The 20814-nt window shown below is 47.8% G+C and overlaps 1 protein-coding gene across 2 annotated transcripts in view; it reads left to right on the top strand.

Moving 5' to 3' along the window:
• The window catches only part of LOC143275959 (uncharacterized), a 50724-nt gene that overhangs the window by 4745 nt on the left and 25165 nt on the right, over positions 1–20814 (top strand). The window contains exon 1 of one of the 2 annotated variants that reach the window (XM_076580308.1): positions 17031–17150. The exons of the other annotated variant lie outside the window; for it this stretch is intronic. The gene's annotated coding sequence lies outside the window, so the exon portion shown is untranslated. Of the gene's footprint in view, positions 1–17030; positions 17151–20814 lie in introns of those variants that run through there. 2 annotated transcript variants of the gene reach the window in all.

Here is a 20814-nt window from a genome sequence, read left to right as displayed (position 1 = left end):
GATCTGATATTCGACCCAACAACAAGAGCAGTCATAATTATCATTTTTTGTTCAAACAAGAACTTATTTTGCTAAGCATGGAAGTTTTGATTTATTTGCAAACGTTTTGGTGCAGATAGTAGAAAAGGGAAATTACTCTAATTAATGCTAGAGGACTTAATTTGCTTTAAACTGATCTTTCTCATCTTAAACATTACATTTTGAAACAAGAGAGGCAAGACCTTCAAGACTCACTTGTGATGCACTTTTAAAAAAATATCCAAGCTTTTTATGTATTGAGTATAATTTCAAAATGTAATGTTTAAGATGAGAAAGATCAGTTTAAAGCAAACTAAGTCCCCTACAGAGTAATTTCCCTTATTTTACTGTCTGCACCAAAAGGTTTGCAATAAACAAAACTTCCATGCTTAGCAAAAGAAGTTTCTGTTTGAACAAAAAATGATAATAATGACTGCTCTAGCTGTTAGGTCAGAATATCAGATCAAAGTGCCAAGTTTAGAGAATACAAAAAATATAAATATAACAGTAAATGCATTATACTCAATACATAAAAAGCTTGGATTATTTTTTTAAGTGTATCACAAGTGAGTCTTGAAGGCTTTGCCTCTCTTGTTGTTATTATCATTACTGTTGTTGTTGTTATCATTATCATTAATATTGTTATTATTATCATCATCATTATTATTGTTGTTGCCATTATTTATGTACTTAATTATTCATATCTGTTATAAACTCACCTTGATCTACGGGCTTATTTATTATTGTAACCAATTTGTTTATATTTGAAGGTCGTTTTACATGCTTTTAGTAATTTCTTATAACGAGTGTGAAATGGAGACTGATGGCGGGCGCATGGATATTTGATGCAGCTGAGATTGTGTGCTTCTGAGCGTATGCAAATCAGCTGAATGGCTTATGTATGTGAACAGAAAGCTCACTTTCACCGGTTTTGATCTTTGTTGTGATGCAAGCTTATTTAGAATGTTTTTCATTTCATGCTTGTCAGTATGTTCATCTGTTTGTGTTAGCATCCTTTCGCATGGGTGGTTGCACTGAAAACAGATACTCGTTTTCATAGAAGACGCCCAGAACATGAAATTATTATGTTAAAAACAGATTAAAAGAAGAAGAACAAATCAATCAGCCAAGTAACACACAAAAGGAAACACACACACACACACACACACACACACACACACACACACACACACACACACACACACACTCACTCACATACACATACATGTACACTTTTTTACATTTTTTTTAAACCAGTGCCATCACTTTTTGTTGTTATTGTTTGCATTCAACGGAAGGACGTTAAAAAGGGGGGAAAGAGGGAGGTTGGAGAGCCGACAGGAAAGAAAGGCTGGCTGATACAGGTGATGGGGTGACAGAGGACACTGACGTCACATTAACCCTCATCCACACTTCCTCTATCCTGTCCCACACCTGTGTCCTGTCCCACACCACACCTGTGTCCTGTCCCACACCACACCTGTGTCCTGTCCCACACCACACCTGTGTCCTGTCCCACACCTCTGTCCTGTCCCACACCTCTGTCCTGTCTCACACCACACCTCTGTCCTGTCCCACACCTCTGTCCTGTCCCACACCACATCTCTGTCCTGTCCCACACTTCTGTCTTGTCCCACACATCTGTCCTGTCCCACACCACACTTCTGTCCTGTCCCACACCACACCTCTGTCCTGCCCCACACCTCTGTCCTGCCCCACACCTCTGTCCTGCCCCACACCAAACCTCTGTCCTGTCCCACACCACACCTCTGTCCTGCCCCACACCTGTGTCCTGTCCCACACCACACCTGTGTCCTGTCCCACACCACACCTGTGTCCTGTCCCACACCACACCTCTGTCCTGTCCCACACCACACCTCTGTCCTGCCCCACACCAAACCTCTGTCCTGTCCCACACCACACCTCTGTCCTGCCCCACACCTCTGTCCTGTCCCACACCTCTGTCCTGTCCCACACCACACTTCTGTCCTGTCCCACACCACACCTCTGTCCTGTCCCACACCTCTGTCCTGTCCCACACCACGCTTCTGTGCTTTCCCACACCACACTTCTGTCCTGTCCCACACGACTCTTCTGTCCTGTCCCACACCACACCTCTGTCCTGTCCCACACCTCTGTCCTGTCCCACACCACACCTCTGTCCTGTCCCACACCACACCTCTGTCCTTTCCGCATACCACACCTCTGTCCTGTCCCACACCACACCTCTGTCCTGCCCCACACCTCTGTCCTGCCCCACACCAAACCTCTGTCCTGTCCCACACCACACCTCTGTCCTGTCCCACACCACACCTCTGTTCTGTCCCACACCACACCTCTGTCCTGTCCCACACCACACCTCTGTTCTGTCCCACACCACACCTCTGTCCTGTCCCACACCACACCTCTGTTCTGTCCCACACCACACCTCTGTCCTGTCCCACACCACACCTCTGTCCCACACCACACCTCTGTCCTGCCCCACACCAAACCTCTGTCCTGTCCCACACCACACCTCTGTCCTGTCCCACACCACACCTCTGTTCTGTCCCACACCACACCTCTGTCCTGTCCCACACCACACCTCTGTTCTGTCCCACACCACACCTGTGTCCTGTCCCACACCACACCTGTGTCCTGTCCCACACCTATGTCCTGTCCCACACTTCTGTCCTGTCCCACACCACACCTCTGTCCTGTCCCACACCACACCTCTGTCCTGTCCCACACCACACCTCTGTCCTGTCCCACACCACACCTCTGTCCTGTCCCACACCTATGTCCTGTCCCACACTTCTGTCCTGTCCCACACCACACCTCTGTCCTGTCCCACACCACACCTCTGTCCTGCCCCACACCTCTGTCCTGCCCCACACCTCTGTCCTGCCCCACACCAAACCTCTGTCCTGTCCCACACCACACCTCTGTCCTGCCCCACACCTGTGTCCTGTCCCACACCACACCTGTGTCCTGTCCCACACCACACCTCTGTCCTGTCCCACACCACACCTCTGTCCTGCCCCACACCAAACCTCTGTCCTGTCCCACACCACACCTCTGTCCTGCCCCACACCTCTGTCCTGTCCCACACCACACCTCTGTCCTGTCCCACACCACACCTCTGTCCTGTCCCACACCACACCTCTGTCCTGTCCCACACCTCTGTCCTGTCCCACACCTCTGTCCTGTCCCACACCACACCTCTGTCCTGTCCCACACCACACCTCTGTCCTGTCCCACACCTCTGTCCTGTCCCACACCACACCTCTGTCCTGTCCCACACCACACCTCTGTCCTTTCCGCATACCACACCTCTGTCCTGTCCCACACCACACCTCTGTCCTGCCCCACACCTCTGTCCTGCCCCACACCAAACCTCTGTCCTGTCCCACACCACACCTCTGTCCTGTCCCACACCACACCTCTGTTCTGTCCCACACCACACCTCTGTCCTGTCCCACACCACACCTCTGTTCTGTCCCACACCACACCTCTGTCCTGTCCCACACCACACCTCTGTCCTGTCCCACACCACACCTCTGTCCTGTCCCACACCTCTGTCCTGTCCCACACCACACCTCTGTCCTGTCCCACACCACACCTCTGTCCTGTCCCACACCTATGTGTTCAAAACCTTTGAGTCTTTCCATCCGTCTGTCTCTTTGTCTATCTCTTTCTCCCTTGTCTCTTTCTTTCTCTAGGTATTTTTTCTAATATCTTGTAATTAAAATTCTGCATTCGTGTTTGTTAGACCAATATTTTGCCCCCCCCCCCCTCTCTCTCTCTCTAATGAAAAAGAAAACAAAAACAACCATGTACTTTACGTCAACACGCAATGCGAAACCTCCCCTCCCCCTTTTTTTATTTTTCATTTTTTAATAAATCTAAACGGCAGCCTCCACAAAGATAACATTTCGCCAAGCAGTCCGCCTTACATTTACAATGAGAACTTTACACCCGACATAAAAAGAACCCAGTGCTTCCTTTATTTTCTTTTACTGAAGCGAGGGAGTGTTGGGTTCTGTTAGAGAAAGAGGAGGGGGGTTGTGATTAGAGAGAGAGAGAGAGGTGGGGGGTTGCTGAGATATAGATAGAGGAGGGAGAGAGAGGGGAGAGAGAGGGGGCGGACAGAACCACTCACTTGGTGAAGGTACGACGGCTGGTACCCATAGCTGCTCAAACAAGGTCTTAATGAGCTCAGGCAACAGATTGTCTCCGTGTTGACAAACGTGGCTGGAAGCAGGAAGTTCCTTGTTCTCTCTACCCCTAACCCCCATCCTGCCTCTCTTCGTGTGTCTCTCTCTGCCTCTCTCTCTCTTTCTTTCTCCCTCCCTCTGTCTCTCTCTGCCTCTCTCTCTCTTTCTTTCTCCCTCCCTCTGTCTCTGTCTGTCTCTCTCTCTCTTTCTTTCTCCCTCCCTCTGTCTCTGTCTGTCTGTCTCACACGCCCCCCCCCCAGTATGTATGCTACTGTCAAAGCACGTGTTCGTGTAGGCACCAGTGTGACTGACTTTTCTAATGCCCACGAGGTGTGAGCAGCGTCAGCAGGGTGACTCTGAGAATGTTCGACACTTTTCTTTCCCAAAATGTTGTAGGTTGCGGTACACATGGAATTCAGCTGTTCTAGAGTTCATAGAATCAGTGAAACTGTTTTTTGCTGATGATGTCGTGTTTTTTGTGGGTTTTTTTTTCTGACAGTGTCATTGGTTTGCAAACACAATTACATTCCGTTCTGTACGATGCCCAGACGTTTGGATCTGAATGTTAACCAAGTTAGAAAAATCTAGTATTGTTGTTCACAGAAATGGTGGCTATATTTCTTGAAAGTGTGGTATGATGGAACTGAAAAGCTAAAAGTTGTAAACATGTATACGTAGTTTGGTGTACCCGTATTTGTTAACTGTACCAACTTGCTAAAACTGATCTTGCCGACTGAGCCCGTAAGAGAGTGTCAGTTATCATGAATATGTTACGGTCTGTTGGAGAACACTCTCCATGCATTTTTTTTTCAAAATGTTTGTCAAATACAGTCCGTTCTGACGTATACTCAGAAACTTGGGGATCGGCACAAGACCAGAAGTGTATAGAAAAAGTACATCCAGATTCTTAAAGAGATTTTAGGTGTTAATCCTAAGTCACCTATCATAGCACAATTTGCAAATGGAGAAACGGGTAGGTTTCCCATTTGTATAAATATTTACATAAGGTACATAAAGTTTTTGCTTCGACTAATTAATGTAAATGAAAACATGTACCCGAAAAAGGCTAACAACATGCTCCTTTCTTTACCTCACTGTACACATGGTTTGGCTGCTTCAGCAGGCACGGTGTGTTGGTAACATGGAGATGTTCATCAGAGAATTCAGACAAGAACCTGTAGATTGTTCTGCTCAAAGTTGGCATGGTTCGTTGCGTTACCATGATTTCATGATGTTTATTCTCAGTTCAAATATACCCCCAACGTTCAGCTCTTATTTGTTTCTTATCAGGAATACTCAAAATCGGAACTGAACATTTTCATGATTTGGAATTGGCATGTCACCCCTGGATTCACATTTTTGCAATACATAGCCAGCCTGGACAGAAATAAATGGAACCCTTTTCGCAAGAACTTACCAGAATCAGAACTTCACTTTTTGTTTGTGTGCACAAAGTATAATGAAATAAGAAGTGAATTGATATAACCAAAGTATTCTGAAAATCCATTTATGCTTAAACTCTGTTTACTTATGCCCAGTAGGTATACTAATGAATATGGCTTAGTTTCCTTCACAAAACAGTAGATGTGTGGATGTCAGGTGCAACATGTAGACACGCGCAGCATGTGTCATCGCTCAAGGGCCAGAGGTCTGACATCATTTTTTGATTTGGAGTCTCCCCACTCCCTCTTTCTCTCACTATCCCCCCCCCCTCCTGACCCCCTCTTCTCTCTCTCTATCCCCCCCTCCTGACCCCCTCTTCTCTCTCTCACTATCTCCCCCCTCCTGACCCCCTCTTCTCTCTCTCACTATCCCCCCCTCCTGACCCCCTCTTCTCTCTCTATCTCCCCCCTCCGGACCCCCTCTTCTCTCTCTATCTCCCCCCTCCTGACCCCCTCTTCTCTCTCACTATCCCCCCCTCCTGACCCCCTCTTCTCTCTCTATCTCCCCCCTCCTGACCCCCTCTTCTCTCTCACTATCCCCCCTCCTGACCCCCTCTTCTCTCTCTCTCTCTATCTCCCCCTCCTGACCCCCTCTTCTCTCTCACTATCCCCCCATCCTGACCCCCTCTTCTCTCTCTCTATCCCCCCTCCTGACCCCCTCTTCTCTCACTATCTCCCCCCTCCTGACCCCCTCTTCTCTCTCTCTATCTCCCCCTCCTGACCCCCTCTTCTCTCTCTCACTATCCCCCCCTCCTGACCCCCTCTTTCTCTCACTATCTCCCCCCTCCTGACCCCCTCTTCTCTCTCTCACTATCCCCCCCTCCTGACCCCCTCTTCTCTCTCTATCCCCCCTCCTGACCCCCTCTTCTCTCTCTCTATCCCCCCCTCCTGACCCCCTCCTCTCTCTATCCCCCCCTCCTGACCCCCTCTTCTCTCTCTCTATCTCCCCCTCCTGACCCCCTCTTCTCTCTCTATCCCCCCCTCCTGACCCCCTCTTCTCTCTCTCTATCCCCCCTCCTGACCCCCTCCTCTCTCTCTATCTCCCCCCTCCTGACCCCCTCTTCTCTCTCTCTATCCCCCCTCCTGACCCCTTCTCTCTCTATCCCCCCCTCCTGACCCCCTCTTCTCTCTCACTATCTCCCCCTCCTGACCCCCTCTTCTCTCTCTCTATCTCCCCCTCCTGACCCCCTCTTCTCTCTCACTATCCCCCCTCCTGACCCCCTCTTCTCTCTCTATCTCCCCCCTCCTGACCCCCTCTTCTCTCTATCTCCCCCTCCTGACCCCCTCTTCTCTCTCTCTATCTCCCCCTCCTGACCCCCTCTTCTCTCTCTATCTCCCCCTCCTGACCCCCTCTTCTCTCTATCTCCCCCTCCTGACCCCCTCTTCTCTCTCTCTATCCCCCCCTCCTGACCCCCTCTTCTCTCTCTCTATCTCCCCCCTCCTGACCCCCTCTTCTCTCTCTCCCCCTCCTGACCCCCTCTTCTCTCTCTCTATCCCCCCCTCCTGACCCCCTCTTCTCTCTCTATCTCCCCCTCCTGACCCCCTCCTCTCTCTCTATCCCCCCCTCCTGACCCCCTCTTCTCTCTATCTCCCCCTCCTGACCCCCTCTTCTCTCTCTCTCCCCCCCTCCTGACCCCCTCTTCTCTCTCTCTATCCCCCCCCTCCTGACCCCCTCTTCTCTCTATCTCCCCCTCCTGACCCCCTCTTCTCTCACTATCTCCCCCCTCCTGACCCCCTCTTCTCTCTCTCTATCTCCCCCTCCTGACCCCCTCTTCTCTCTCTCACTATCCCCCCCTCCTGACCCCCTCTTTCTCTCACTATCTCCCCCCTCCTGACCCCCTCTTCTCTCTCTCACTATCCCCCCCTCCTGACCCCCTCTTCTCTCTCTATCCCCCCTCCTGACCCCTTCTCTCTCTATCCCCCCCTCCTGACCCCCTCCTCTCTCTCACTATCTCCCCCTCCTGACCCCCTCTTCTCTCTCTCTATCTCCCCCTCCTGACCCCCTCTTCTCTCTCACTATCCCCCCTCCTGACCCCCTCTTCTCTCTCTATCTCCCCCCTCCTGACCCCCTCTTCTCTCTATCTCCCCCTCCTGACCCCCTCTTCTCTCTCTCTATCTCCCCCTCCTGACCCCCTCTTCTCTCTCTATCTCCCCCTCCTGACCCCCTCTTCTCTCTATCTCCCCCTCCTGACCCCCTCTTCTCTCTCTCTATCCCCCCCTCCTGACCCCCTCTTCTCTCTCTCTATCTCCCCCCTCCTGACCCCCTCTTCTCTCTATCTCCCCCTCCTGACCCCCTCTTCTCTCTCTCTATCCCCCCCTCCTGACCCCCTCTTCTCTCTCTATCTCCCCCTCCTGACCCCCTCCTCTCTCTCTATCCCCCCCTCCTGACCCCCTCTTCTCTCTATCTCCCCCTCCTGACCCCCTCTTCTCTCTCTCTCCCCCCCTCCTGACCCCCTCTTCTCTCTCTATCTCCCCCCTCCTGACCCCCTCTTCTCTCTCACTATCCCCCCCTCCTGACCCCCTCTTCTCTCTCTCTCTCTCTATCTCCCCCCTCCTGACCCCCTCTTCTCTCTCACTATCCCCCCATCCTGACCCCCTCTTCTCTCTCTCTATCCCCCCTCCTGACCCCCTCTTCTCTCACTATCTCCCCCCTCCTGACCCCCTCTTCTCTCTCTCTATCTCCCCCTCCTGACCCCCTCTTCTCTCTCTCACTATCCCCCCCTCCTGACCCCCTCTTTCTCTCACTATCTCCCCCCTCCTGACCCCCTCTTCTCTCTCTCACTATCCCCCCTCCTGACCCCCTCTTCTCTCTCTATCCCCCCTCCTGACCCCCTCTTCTCTCTCTCTATCCCCCCCTCCTGACCCCCTCCTCTCTCTATCCCCCCCTCCTGACCCCCTCTTCTCTCTCTCTATCTCCCCCTCCTGACCCCCTCTTCTCTCTCTATCTCCCCCTCCTGACCCCCTCTTCTCTCTCTCTATCTCCCCCTCCTGACCCCCTCTTCTCTCTCTATCTCCCCCTCCTGACCCCCTCTTCTCTCTCTCCCCCTCCTGACCCCCTCTTCTCTCTCTCTCCCCCCCTCCTGACCCCCTCTTCTCTCTCTCTATCCCCCCTCCTGACCCCCTCTTCTCTCTATCTCCCCCTCCTGACCCCCTCTTCTCTCTCTCTCCCCCCCCTCCTGACCCCCTCTTCTCTCTCTCTATCCCCCCCCTCCTGACCCCCTCTTCTCTCTCACTATCCCCCCCTCCTGCCCCCCCTCTTCTCTCTCTATCTCCCCCCTCCTGACCCCCTCTTCTCTCTCTCTATCTCCCCCTCCTGACCCCCTCTTCTCTCTCTCTATCCCCCCTCCTGACCCCCTCTTCTCTCTCACTATCCCCCCCTCCTGACCCCCTCTTCTCTCTCACTATCCCCCCCTCCTGACCCCCTCTTCTCTCTATCCCCCCTCCTGACCCCCTCCTCTCTCACTATCCCCCCTCCTGACCCCCTCTTCTCTCTCTCACTATCCCCCCCTCCTGACCCCCTCTTCTCTCTCTCACTATCCCCCCTCCTGACCCCCTCTTCTCTCTCTCACTATCCCCCCCTCCTGACCCCCTCTTCTCTCTCTCACTATCCCCCCCTCCTGACCCCCTCTTCTCTCTATCCCCCCTCCTGACCCCCTCCTCTCTCACTATCCCCCCTCCTGACCCCCTCTTCTCTCACTATCCCCCCTCCTGACCCCCTCTTCTCTCTCTCACTATCCCCCCCTCCTGACCCCCTCTTCTCTCTATCCCCCCTCCTGACCCCCTCCTCTCTCACTATCCCCCCTCCTGACCCCCTCTTCTCTCTATCCGCCCTCCTGACCCCCTCCTCTCTCACTATCCCCCCTCCTGACCCCCTCTTCTCTCTCTCACTATCCCGCCCTCCTGACCCCCTCTTCTCTCTATCCCCCCTCCTGACCCCCTCCTCTCTCACTATCCCCCCTCCTGACCCCCTCTTCTCTCTCTCACTATCCCCCCCCTCCTGACCCCCTCTTCTCTCTCTCTATCCCCCCTCCTGACCCCCTCTTCTCTCTCTATCTCCCCCCTCCTGACCCCCTCTTCTCTCTCTCTATCCCCCCTCCTGACCCCCTCTTCTCTCTATCCTCCCCTCCTGACCCCCTCTTCTCTCTCTCTATCTCCCCCTCTATCTCTGTCTCTGTCTCTGTCTCTGTCTCTGTCTCTGTCTCTGTCTCTCTCTCTCTCTCTCTCTCTCTCTCTCTCTCTCTCTCTCTCTCAGAGATGTATTCTATATTCTTGTTGCTCTCGGACTTCACAGTCGAGTGAAACGAGATATGTAAAAATGGTTTGGGTTTTGAAAACAAATCTTGTTCTTCTTTTCGTTATAGTCTGAAATAATACAGGTTCATCCATCTACCCCTCCACACCCACCCCCTTTCTCTCTGGCTCTTTGTGTCTGTCAGTCTGTCCGCCTCTCCCCTCCCCCCTCCCCCCTCCCCAATCTCTCTCCCCTCTCTCTGTCTTGCTCTGTATCTTTCAGTATATGTCTGTGTGTCTGTTTCTCTCTCTCTCCCTCTCACTCACTCTCTAGTTGACTTGTTTCAGTATTTGTATTAGTCTTTTCATGTTATGTAATTCTTTTTTTTTTTCTTTTTTTTTTCTTTGCCATGAGGGCAGGTTGTAAAAAAGCTTGTATTTGCTTATTCCACTCCCCTCGTGAAATACATTGAATTCAATTTAGTTCCCCTCTCTGTCTCTGTTTCTGTCTCTGTCTCTGTCTCTGTCTCTGTCTCTCTGTCTCTGTCTGTCTGTCTCTGTCTGTCTGTCTGTCTGTCTGTCTGTCTGTCTCTCTCTCTCTCTCTCTCTCTGTCTCTCTCTCTCTCTCAAAACAAACAGTTTATTCTGTGTATCAAAAGACACTGAGTCACTGAGCAGAGCTGACCGAGAAGCCAGAGGTTGGAGCCAATGGAGTAACAGCTTTTGTTGAGCTATCTACGTCAGTGGCACTGATCCAGGCTTTGAGCGCACGGGCCATTGATTCGGCTCCAGTCAGACAGTGACTGAAGTCTGGCAGTAATCCTTCTGCTTGAAGACCTGGCTCGTGCAAGAGGGTTCTGGCGGTGATTGCAGTGTGCAGTGGAAGATCACAAAATGTAAAACTTTTTTTTTTTTGGCGGGGGACGGGGAGAGAGGGTGAGGGGGGGCAGTAACGGGCGGGGGAATGGGGGGGGGAGGGGGGCGTGGGGGGGGGGGGGAAGTTGTGTGTTGTGTTTGTTCTCTGTGTGTTTGTCTGTCTGTCTTTGTGTCTATCTGTCTGTTTTTCTGTGTACATGCCCATGTGTGTGTATGTGTGTGTGTGTGTGTGTGTGTGTGTGTGTGTGTGTGTGTGTGTGTCCGTGTGTGTTCGTGTGCGTGTGTGTGTGTGTGAACACTGAACACTGAACACTGAATGGTTTAATGAATAGGCCACTGGCCCATGTCATTGAGGGTGGTTACAAATTCATAGTCACATCAGATGAATGATTCCCTGCAAGGTCACGCAAGTTATGATCAAAAACCATATTACATAATTTGAACATTTGCACATAGTTATCCAAACTCGTGTATATGTACACATATACACAGCTATGCACGTACATACATGCACATTTAAATACACACACACCTATGCACTCGCGCATATACACGCACGCACACACACACACACACACACTCATGTAAGTATTGATGACATACTTATCAATCCAACAGATACATACGACGGACTTTCAGAGCTTTCTCAAGGAACAGAGCAAGGCGGATGACCAACGTTTTACATTCTGATGCAAATAGCATTGTCAGCTTAAATTGTGATGGATAATTATAATATTTGGCAGGGATATACTGTTCTCTTAAATCCAGGTACTTTGGACATTGTAGGACAAAATGAGTTTCAGTTTCTATTTGAAATTCACAGAATGGGCAAAGCAGCTGGTTTACTGACAAGTTCCTTCTGAAACGCAACTTATGGACATACAATTCAGACACACCCAGTCGCATTCTGATCAGACTGACTCTGGCTCGCAAATGATTTACTAATTGTAAGTATGGAGATAAAATAAGATCACTTTTAAATGTTCTATAGAATTGAAAACGTTCACTGTGCAGCATATCAGAAGACCACTGTGTTTTGTATTCATCAATTAGCTTATTTCTCAAGACTTTTAAAAATTCATTTTCGTTACCGACCCCTTGGTTTTCCCAGACCTCCCCAAAGCCAAATTTATATAAGAAAAAGCAGACTGATGATGCCCAAGTGTTCTTATTACTGTAATGGTAGTATAATAGCATTTTATAAGCTTTGTGTGGTAAGCGATGGGGCGGCATTTTCAAAATTTTCAACCAATACTTAATGCTCTTTAGGTATAGATTAACATACAGTGGGAACCGTCCAAGTTCTCCATATGCCATTATGTTAGGTGTTCTTAAACTAATATTCAAGAATCTTTTCAAAGCAAAAAGGTGTACCTTTTCCACAGTGTCAACATTTGCAATGATTCCCCAAACCTCAGCCCCATAACTAAGTATTGGCTGGATCTGAGCATCAAAAAGTTTGAAGAATATAGTAGGTGATTTTTCTCCTAATGACCACAGCAATCTAAATATAGTAATGACTCCTTTCTTCGCTCGACTTGCCATGTCATTCAAACTGTGCGTGAAGGAAAGTCTGGTGGACATGATAATTCCTAAGTACTTATACATGTTAACAACTGTAAGTTTGTTCTGGCCATAAAACCACGTTTCCTTTTCGGAGATATAGCCACCATTTCTAAATATAACAACATTTGATTTCTCTAAGTTAACTATCAGCCCAAGTTTCTTTGCTGAGTCGAACAGAACATTTAACTGATTCTGGAGGCCTACAATCGAGTCAGAAATCAAAATAATATCATCAGCAAACATAAGAATTAGGATTTCTAATAAATCAGGAATAAGTTGAATACCATGTTTACCTTTCTGAATGACTTCTTCTGCTAATTCGTTTATAAAGAGGGAAAACAGAACTGGACTACATACCTCTCCTTGCTTTAACCCTGAAGGACACATAAATGAATCACTAAGTTCACTGCCAGCTCTAACTCTTGCTTTCACAATGTTATATATGCTTGTAATGGCTTGGTACATTCTCCCATTAATTCCCCTTTTCTTTAGAATTTTCCATAAGTTTATACGGACAACAGAATCGAACGCTTTTCTAAAGTCGATAAAAGCAACATATAATTTTTTGTGCAGCAACAATTGCTTTTGAACCATGGCGAATAATGTAAAAACATGATCAACTGTGCTATATTTCTTTCTAAAACCGGCTTGACAGTCGTTAATGATATTGTTACGTTCAATCCATTTATTTAATCGTTCGTTTAATACATGGCTGTACAGTTTACTGCATATATTCAACAGGGATACCCCTCTATAATTATCTGGTAAATTTTTGTCACCTTTTTTAAATATGGGATGGATGATAGCTTCCGACCACTGTATGGGATAACTTCCAGAAGAGAAGAGTTGATTGAACAAGAGGACCAAAAATGGAGCAATCACAGTGATAGAATTTTTAAAGATTTCTCCAATGATCCCGTCAGGGCCCGCTGCCTTGCCGTTTTTCAAGGAACGAACTGCAGCATAGACTTCACTTTCAGTAATGTCACAGTCAAGTGAATCAGTGTTGAGTTGGCTTTGCTCGTTACTGATAGGTTCTTCAGACTGGCTGTCTACATTGTCTGACAGGTCATTGTTCGCCTGAGACTGAAAAACCTGAGAGAAGTATTTATACCACTCATCTATACTTACGTTATTTTCACCAGATTTTCTGCCTGAAAATGATTTGAGTTTGCTCCAAAATCCAGTAGGATTATTAACTTTCTCATGCAGTGCGTTCAACACTTTTTTACGATGGGTTTTCTTTTTCAGCCGTAAGAGCTCTTTGTATTCCCTGCGTTTCTGGTAATACGCAGTTCTAATAGTTAAATTGTCATCCTTAAGTTTGTAGTACTGTCTCAAATCGTGACGGAGATCTCTTCTGTGTTGGTTACATTCCTGGTCGAACCACGGGTCGGTTCGTACATTTCCTATGGTAATGTTTTTTCTCATACAATCACTAGCAGAAAGCAACGCATCATTAAAAATTTGTAAGGCTTCATCAACATTATGATTCACCAGGTAAGAAGCTCGTTCCAAATGGATTTTAAATTCACCAGACCCCAGTTTTTCTTTAAATTCCTCGGTTTTTTCTTGGTCCCAAACTAGTTTTTCAACTTGGTAAGTACTCTGAGTACGACATAATTCAGCTATATCTGCTTGACAGTGCATGACAAATTCTACAGGCATGTGTTTTGATTCAATCCTTGGTCTAACATTCAGGGAAACACAAGAATTTAACAAACAACGTGATACTATGACATAATCAACAATACTGCATCCTGTAGAAGAAATGTAAGTGTAGTTACCAAAATCAATGTCTTCTTTGATAGTACCATTTACAATGGAAAGATCAAAAGAACTGCAAAGATTCAATAGATATTTACCAAAGTCATTCTGAATGTTATCTTTTGATGAGCGATATACCTTGTATTCTCTATCATCGTCTAGTAACACATCTACCTCTATATCATCATTCTCTATTGCATTTTCACCCCCAGTGCGTGCATTAAAGTCCCCAAGTAACAGAAAAGACATATTTCCATAACACTCTATCAAATCCATAATACATTGTTCTACAATAGCAACACCATTTGATATCTCTGTATTGCAATAATAGTCAGAAGTACTCGGTGGTAAATACACACCAAGTAGCATTACTGGCAAGTCTGTGCCAAACATATCTTTGGACAGTCTTACTGCTATGATGTTGTCATACTCCACATCTATTTTTTCAACATACTTGGAAAAATCTTTCTTCACAAGGAGTGTCAAACCTCCGGACAGTCTTGCAGTTATACCATCCGAGAGTCTAACACCCGGCACAACAAAAGCATCATAATCTGGGAACAAATGTTCTGGAAACCGAGTTGTAAACGTTTCTACAAGAAGACAAAAATCAAAATTATTGATATAAGATCGTAATTCATGGTTATACACATGGGAAAGCCCTTCAATATTATATGTGACAAAGTTAATATTCTTCGTGACATGAGCCTGGCCGAATCCCTATTGGTTATTTTGTTTTGTGGTTCTACCTGTTGCTTCCTGAATAGTAGTTTGTCGTTTAGTTGTGGTTGCTGTACACGAGGCACTTCTCAGCCGAGCTGCCGGCGCGTCACGTGCACTTCTGTCTCTGGAGCTCCGTGTCTCGTGCACTGATGTGGCCTTGTCTTGGCTGTTGCGTTCTGTTGCTGGCTGTGTGTGTGGTTCCGTCACCGAGTGGTCTGTCACGTCATCTACCTGTTCTGCTGTGTTTGTGTTGCTATAGTCAGTTTGTCTCGTTGCCTCACAAGTTTGTTGTGGTTTTGTGTTTTGCTCGTTGTTTGTTTCCGTGTCGTTCTGTGCGGTATAATGTGGCTGATTGTCAGTGACGGTAACGTCAGTAACAGTAACTGTCACGGAGGGCGTGTCACTGTCAGATATCTGTTGTCCGCATACGTAAACTTCGTTGTCCGCAGCAGATGTTTTCTCTGTGTTTTTAGTGAGGGTATTGTCTTTGCTTTCGTCAATCTCTTTTTCAGTCTCTTTGTCAGTTCCTTTGGCAGTCTCTTTGTCTGTCTCGGTAGATGTTTGTGTAGTACTGTGTCCCTGTGTCATAGTATCATTCATACTACCTGTTTGAGTCACGTTAGTGTTATCAGACCGAACACTGATGACGTTGGCGTTTCGTGTTGATGGCAATGGTGGGAAGTGATGCATAGAAGCATAGTGGGGGTATGGCTGGACATGGTAGTTCCAATCCTGCATCTCACTCCCGTCATGATTCCAACTCTCGCCCCCGTACCTCCTGTAGAAGTCGGCTGATGGTCCGTCGTCGTACCGGTGGTCAGGGTACCAGTATCCGTGGTGTGGCTCAGATGTCGGCCCGTCACCCCGCTCTCTGAGGTTTCCTCGGTCACTGGTGCCGGTGCTGCTGCCGGTGTTGTAGTAGGCCCTGGTGTCGTGCTGGGCGCGCCCCCCGTGGTCCCCGTGTCCCCGCTGCCGCTGAGAAATGTGTGGCCGCTTCTGTTCCTCCACAACCAGCCTGTTCCCTCTGTAGTATGCGTGCATACCTTGGTGACGGTAATCTTTGATGGTTTCTCTCTGCCTGTCTGTCAGATCTGCAGCCACGCTTACGTCTTTTCTCCGCAGAGCAGCTTTACCCTGTGTCAAGAGTGCCATTTTGTCTGACCATCGTGTGAACTTGACAATCATCGGCGGAGGGCGGCTATTATTGTCGTTGTAGTGTCCGAGTCTGTGTGCACGTACGATGTCATCACGGCACCACACTTTACCTGGCACTGTCCCTTCCAACACACTGAGAACGGCCGTCACGCATTCGTGGTACGACTCGGGGCTGGATGTTCGAGGAACATTGAAAAACTTCAGGTTTTCACGTCTCGAAAACATTTCAAGTTTTTCTATCCTGTCCGACAGTTTTGCTGTGGCTTGTGACAAACTGCCTTCCAACCGGATCACAGCTTGCTTTGCGAGATATGTTTCATGAACAGCAGTTGTCACCGTTTCTTCAAGTGATGATGTCTTGGCACGCAGCTCGTGCATTTCGCTTTTTAGCTCACACACTGCCTTTTCTAGGCTGGCTGAAATTTGCTGTGTCACTGCTGGAAGACGACAGTCCAAAACTTTGTAAAGTAAATTTTCAAAATCCTGCTTTTGCGATTGAAGTAATTTTTGAATATTTTGTTCATTGATGACATCAAAAGAACTTGATTCCATTCTTATCGATGGATCTTGTTTTAAAAGACGCAATTAACAAAAATAATAACAATTTTTTGGGAGAGCTCCGAATCCGCGTCTTACCAGGTCTGTGAACCTGAACTCACCCCCTGTGTGTGTGTGTGAGAGAGAGAGAGAGAGAGAGAGAGAGAGAGAGCCGGAGAGAGAGAGAGAGAGAGAGAGAGAGAGAGAGATTCGTTGTCATTAATATCGTTGAAAGTAATTATCAAAAATAAGAATGTCACGGGTTTTTGTCATGCACCGAAAAATAACGTTTTACTTTAGTTCATTTCACGTTTCCGCTTCTGACAATGTTTTTGCAAAACATCGAGTACGTTATACAGCCGTGTGTGTGTGTGTGTGTGTGTGTGTGTGTGTGTGTGTGTGTGTGTGTGTGTGTGTGTGTGTGTGTGTGTGTGTGTGTGTGTGTGTGTGTGTGTGTGTGTGTGTGTGTGTGTGTGTGTGTGTGTGTGTGTGTGTGTGTGTGTGTGTAGGGTGGCTGGACGGGGAGGGTTCCTAATGAGTCTTGTGAAGGTTGTGTTGACAAAAGCTGACGCGCATGCGGGCGGGCCACTTTATCCAGTGTCAGGTGGAATCGCTGCCTGGATGTAGGTCTGGGCACCAGGTGGGTCTCCCTCTTTTCTACTGAACATGTAATGAGAGCACCTTCATCTTGGACGTCGTTATCGTTAACACGTTAACAGTCATCGTCATCATCATCGTTTTGATTAACGTCATCATTGTTTGCATCATCATCGTCGTTGTCGTCGCCGCAGTCATCATCATCATCATCACCGTTGTCGTCGTCGTCGTCGTTGTCATTACTCATCATCATCATCATCATCGTGATCGTGAATACTGTCGTCGTCCTCCTCCTCATCATTAACATCGCCATCACCAGAATGGTCGTCATCATCCGCATCACCACCACCACCATTATCAGCACAATGACCACCACCACCACCACCACCACCCATCCATGGCCGTAACTCTCCTGCTTCATTGGTTAAGGTGTAGTTGTTGTCACAACGTAAAACATGGACAACCTCCATGCCACCAATCAGCTGTGCCGACAGTGGTGCCCCCCTCCCTTCCACCCTTTCCCCAGAAGAGGCAGAGAAAGGGGGTGGGGTGATGGGGGCAGTAACAGCACACGTGGCTGTTATGTGTAGCGTGTGGCCGTCTGCCTGCAGTGTGAACCCTGTGCACTCGGCCAGCCACAGACCACCGCTCTCCTCATGGAGCACAGTGCGCCTCATGGTGTCAGCATGCAGCAGCAGGATAGTAGTGCTGCTACAAAGGGTTGTTCCTGGCAACATTCTGTGGAAAAACCCGCTTTGATAATGAATCAAACATACTTGCAGACAGAAAATAACTTGAAAGGGTGGGGGTGGGAGGGGGGAGGGGGAGTGGCGCTGCACTGTGGGAGCAGCCAGAATTTCACACACAGAAATCTACTGTGACAAAGAGTAGTAATACAACACAATACAACACAATACAATTATAGCTGTAGGGTGCAGAAGCAGACAAAAGGTTGGAGGTGGTAGCAGTAGCAGCAGTGACACTAATAGCAGTAGTAGTAACAGCAGCAGCAGTAGTAACAGCAGTTGTAGCAGCAGCAGCAGTAGCAGTGGTAGTATTCGAAATCAGAATATTTCATTGTCATCAGTGGAAATTACATACACTTATTTCACTAAATCAAACAACGGAAATTAAAACGACGAACATCAGCAATGGAAAAAAACACAATGTTCTGAAAAATATTATTTCACCTTTACAACTAAGAAACGAGCAAACATCAGGCAGTCGAGTAATCGAGAGCTCGGTTTTCTTCTTCTCCCCTTCTTTCCTTCTTCAACACTGTGAGACATTGGGCCTGCCCTGACACAAACTGACACAGACTGCCCTGACACAAACTGACACAGACTGCCCTGACACAAACCAACTGTTCACCAGATCCCTCCAGGTCTGTCTGTTCTGTGTCAAAGCTGGAGTCTGTCGGTAGTCTACTGTTACGAGCAGGAGAGTTATTTCTGCACTGGGCCTAATCCTTTCTAAGTTCTCATTACAGCAGAGCCCACACGATAATGCCATAAACAACTGCAGGCTTATGGCTGGAGCATAGAGAAAAACGTCGAGGGGCCATTGAAAGCTGGAGTACAACAACACACGATTGACCGAGATAGCCTTCCTACTGCAGCGTGGCTCTGGTCGGTATCTCTTGTTCAGTTCAGAGGCCCGTGTTTAACAAGTGGTGATTAGTGTTGCTAAATGTTCTTAGTAGGTTTGTGTATGTATGTTCCTAGTTGTGTATGTTGCGTTGCATTTCGTCTTCCTTATTTAATTCATTTTCATCAGTGTTCATGTTACTGACGTCCAGGTGATCAGTACGCGAACTCAGTGAAAACAGTGATAGAACCAACGGCGAGTGACGTGGTACTGACGAGGTGAGATGGTTATTTATCACGCTAAGTAATTCTGTTTAGAAAGACGTACTGGCGTTCGTAGCAGATCAGTTTGACGTTGGACTTCTGACCCAGTGTTCACCAGTGATCAGGGTTCGAAACTCTGTTTTGGCATGGTGTTGTGTCTTTGGGAAAGGCACTTTACTCCATTTTCCTCACTCCATCCAGGTATGAATGAGTACATGACTTCGGTTGGACAAGGTGAACACGGCATAAGGAGAGGACTGGGCCCCGCCTTCCTATGCTGAGCCCTGGACACAGTCGATATGAATTCACTGCTCCAGTGACCGTGAAAGGCTGTGTGACCTTTAACTTTTTATTTTATTTTACCATTAACTGGCGTTCACAGATAGCACTGCTGCTGAGGTGGTGAATCTGAACATCTGATGGTGTTGCCATTGTCCCCCTTCCTCCTTTCTGTCTTTCTTCGTGCTGTGGCTTCCTAAGGGAGGGTGAAATGCAGGTTGATGTCTTTCTTCGTGCTGTGGCTTCCTAAGGGAGGGTGAAATGCAGGTTGATGTCTTTCTTCATGCTGTGGCTTCCTAAGGGAGGGTGAAATGCAGGTTGATGTCTTTCTTCATGCTGTAAGGGAGGGTGAAATGCAGGTTGATGTCTTTCTTCATGCTGTGGCTTCCTAAGGGAGGGTGAAATGCAGGTTGATGTCTTTCTTCGTGCTGTGGCTTCCTAAGGGAGGGTGAAATGCAGGTTGATGTCTCTCTTCATGCTGTGGCTTCCTAAGGGAGGGTGAAATGCAGGTTGATGTCTTTCTTCATGCTGTGGCTTCCTAAGGGAGGGTGAAATGCAGGTTGATGTCTTTCTTCGTGCTGTGGCTTCCTAAGGGAGGGTGAAATGCATGTTGATGTCTTTCTTCATGCTGTGGCTTCCTAAGGGAGGGTGAAATGCAGGTTGATGTCTTTGTTCGTGCTGTGGCTTCCTAAGGGAGGGTGAAATGCATGTTGATGTCTTTCTTCATGCTGTGGCTTCCTAAGGGAGGGTGAAATGCATGTTGATGTCTTTCTTCGTGCTGTGGGTTCTTAAGGGAGGGTGAAATGCATGTTGATGTCTTTCTTCGTGCTGTGGCTTCCTAAGGGAGGGTGAAACGCATGTTGATTTCGTTGTAGGGCATATAGTAATGTTTGTGAAATGATCCATTTTCAAAACAAGTATTGTTGGAGTGGGGACATCATTGGCGTGCTGAAAATGAACTATGATGACGATACATTAACATTGCTTGCGATATACATTGTCGAGGCCTATATTTGAATGACTGAAGAGTAATATCCATTAATTGCTGTATTATACATAGATGGAAAAAGATAATTCTGTTTTCATTAACCTAAAAATAACACAGATGGTCAAGAGGTGGTTTATTTTACTCCAAATCTTTTTTTTTCTGTTCCATTTTCTATTTCATCGTTTTCACCATTATTGTTCTGACTTGCACCCTATGTCACTGGAGTGGTAAGCTAACATGATATAGATATTTCAGTGTACAGCGTTCAGTTTTCATCTTCATGTTCATGTTCAGTGTTCTTTCTTCTGCTGTTTCTTTGTTGTTGATGTATATAACAGGGGTAATCTTATTATAGGACTTAATGGGTCGCCCAACCCGAACGGGTTTCCGATCCGAGTCAGATTGCACACTCTTCAAGTTTGGACACAGACGCACAGATTCACAAACGCTCGCGCACACACACACTCACACACACACACACACACACTCGCACACACACACACACACACACACACACACACACACACACACACACACACACACACACACACACACACACACACACACCGTGGCACAAACACACGGGGACG

Source organism: Babylonia areolata, chromosome 31, assembly GCF_041734735.1.
Source record: "Babylonia areolata isolate BAREFJ2019XMU chromosome 31, ASM4173473v1, whole genome shotgun sequence".
NCBI lineage: Eukaryota > Metazoa > Mollusca > Gastropoda > Neogastropoda > Buccinidae > Babylonia > Babylonia areolata.
Note: the sequence above shows the minus strand (reverse complement) of the source record. Positions and strands in the feature narration are given on the sequence as shown.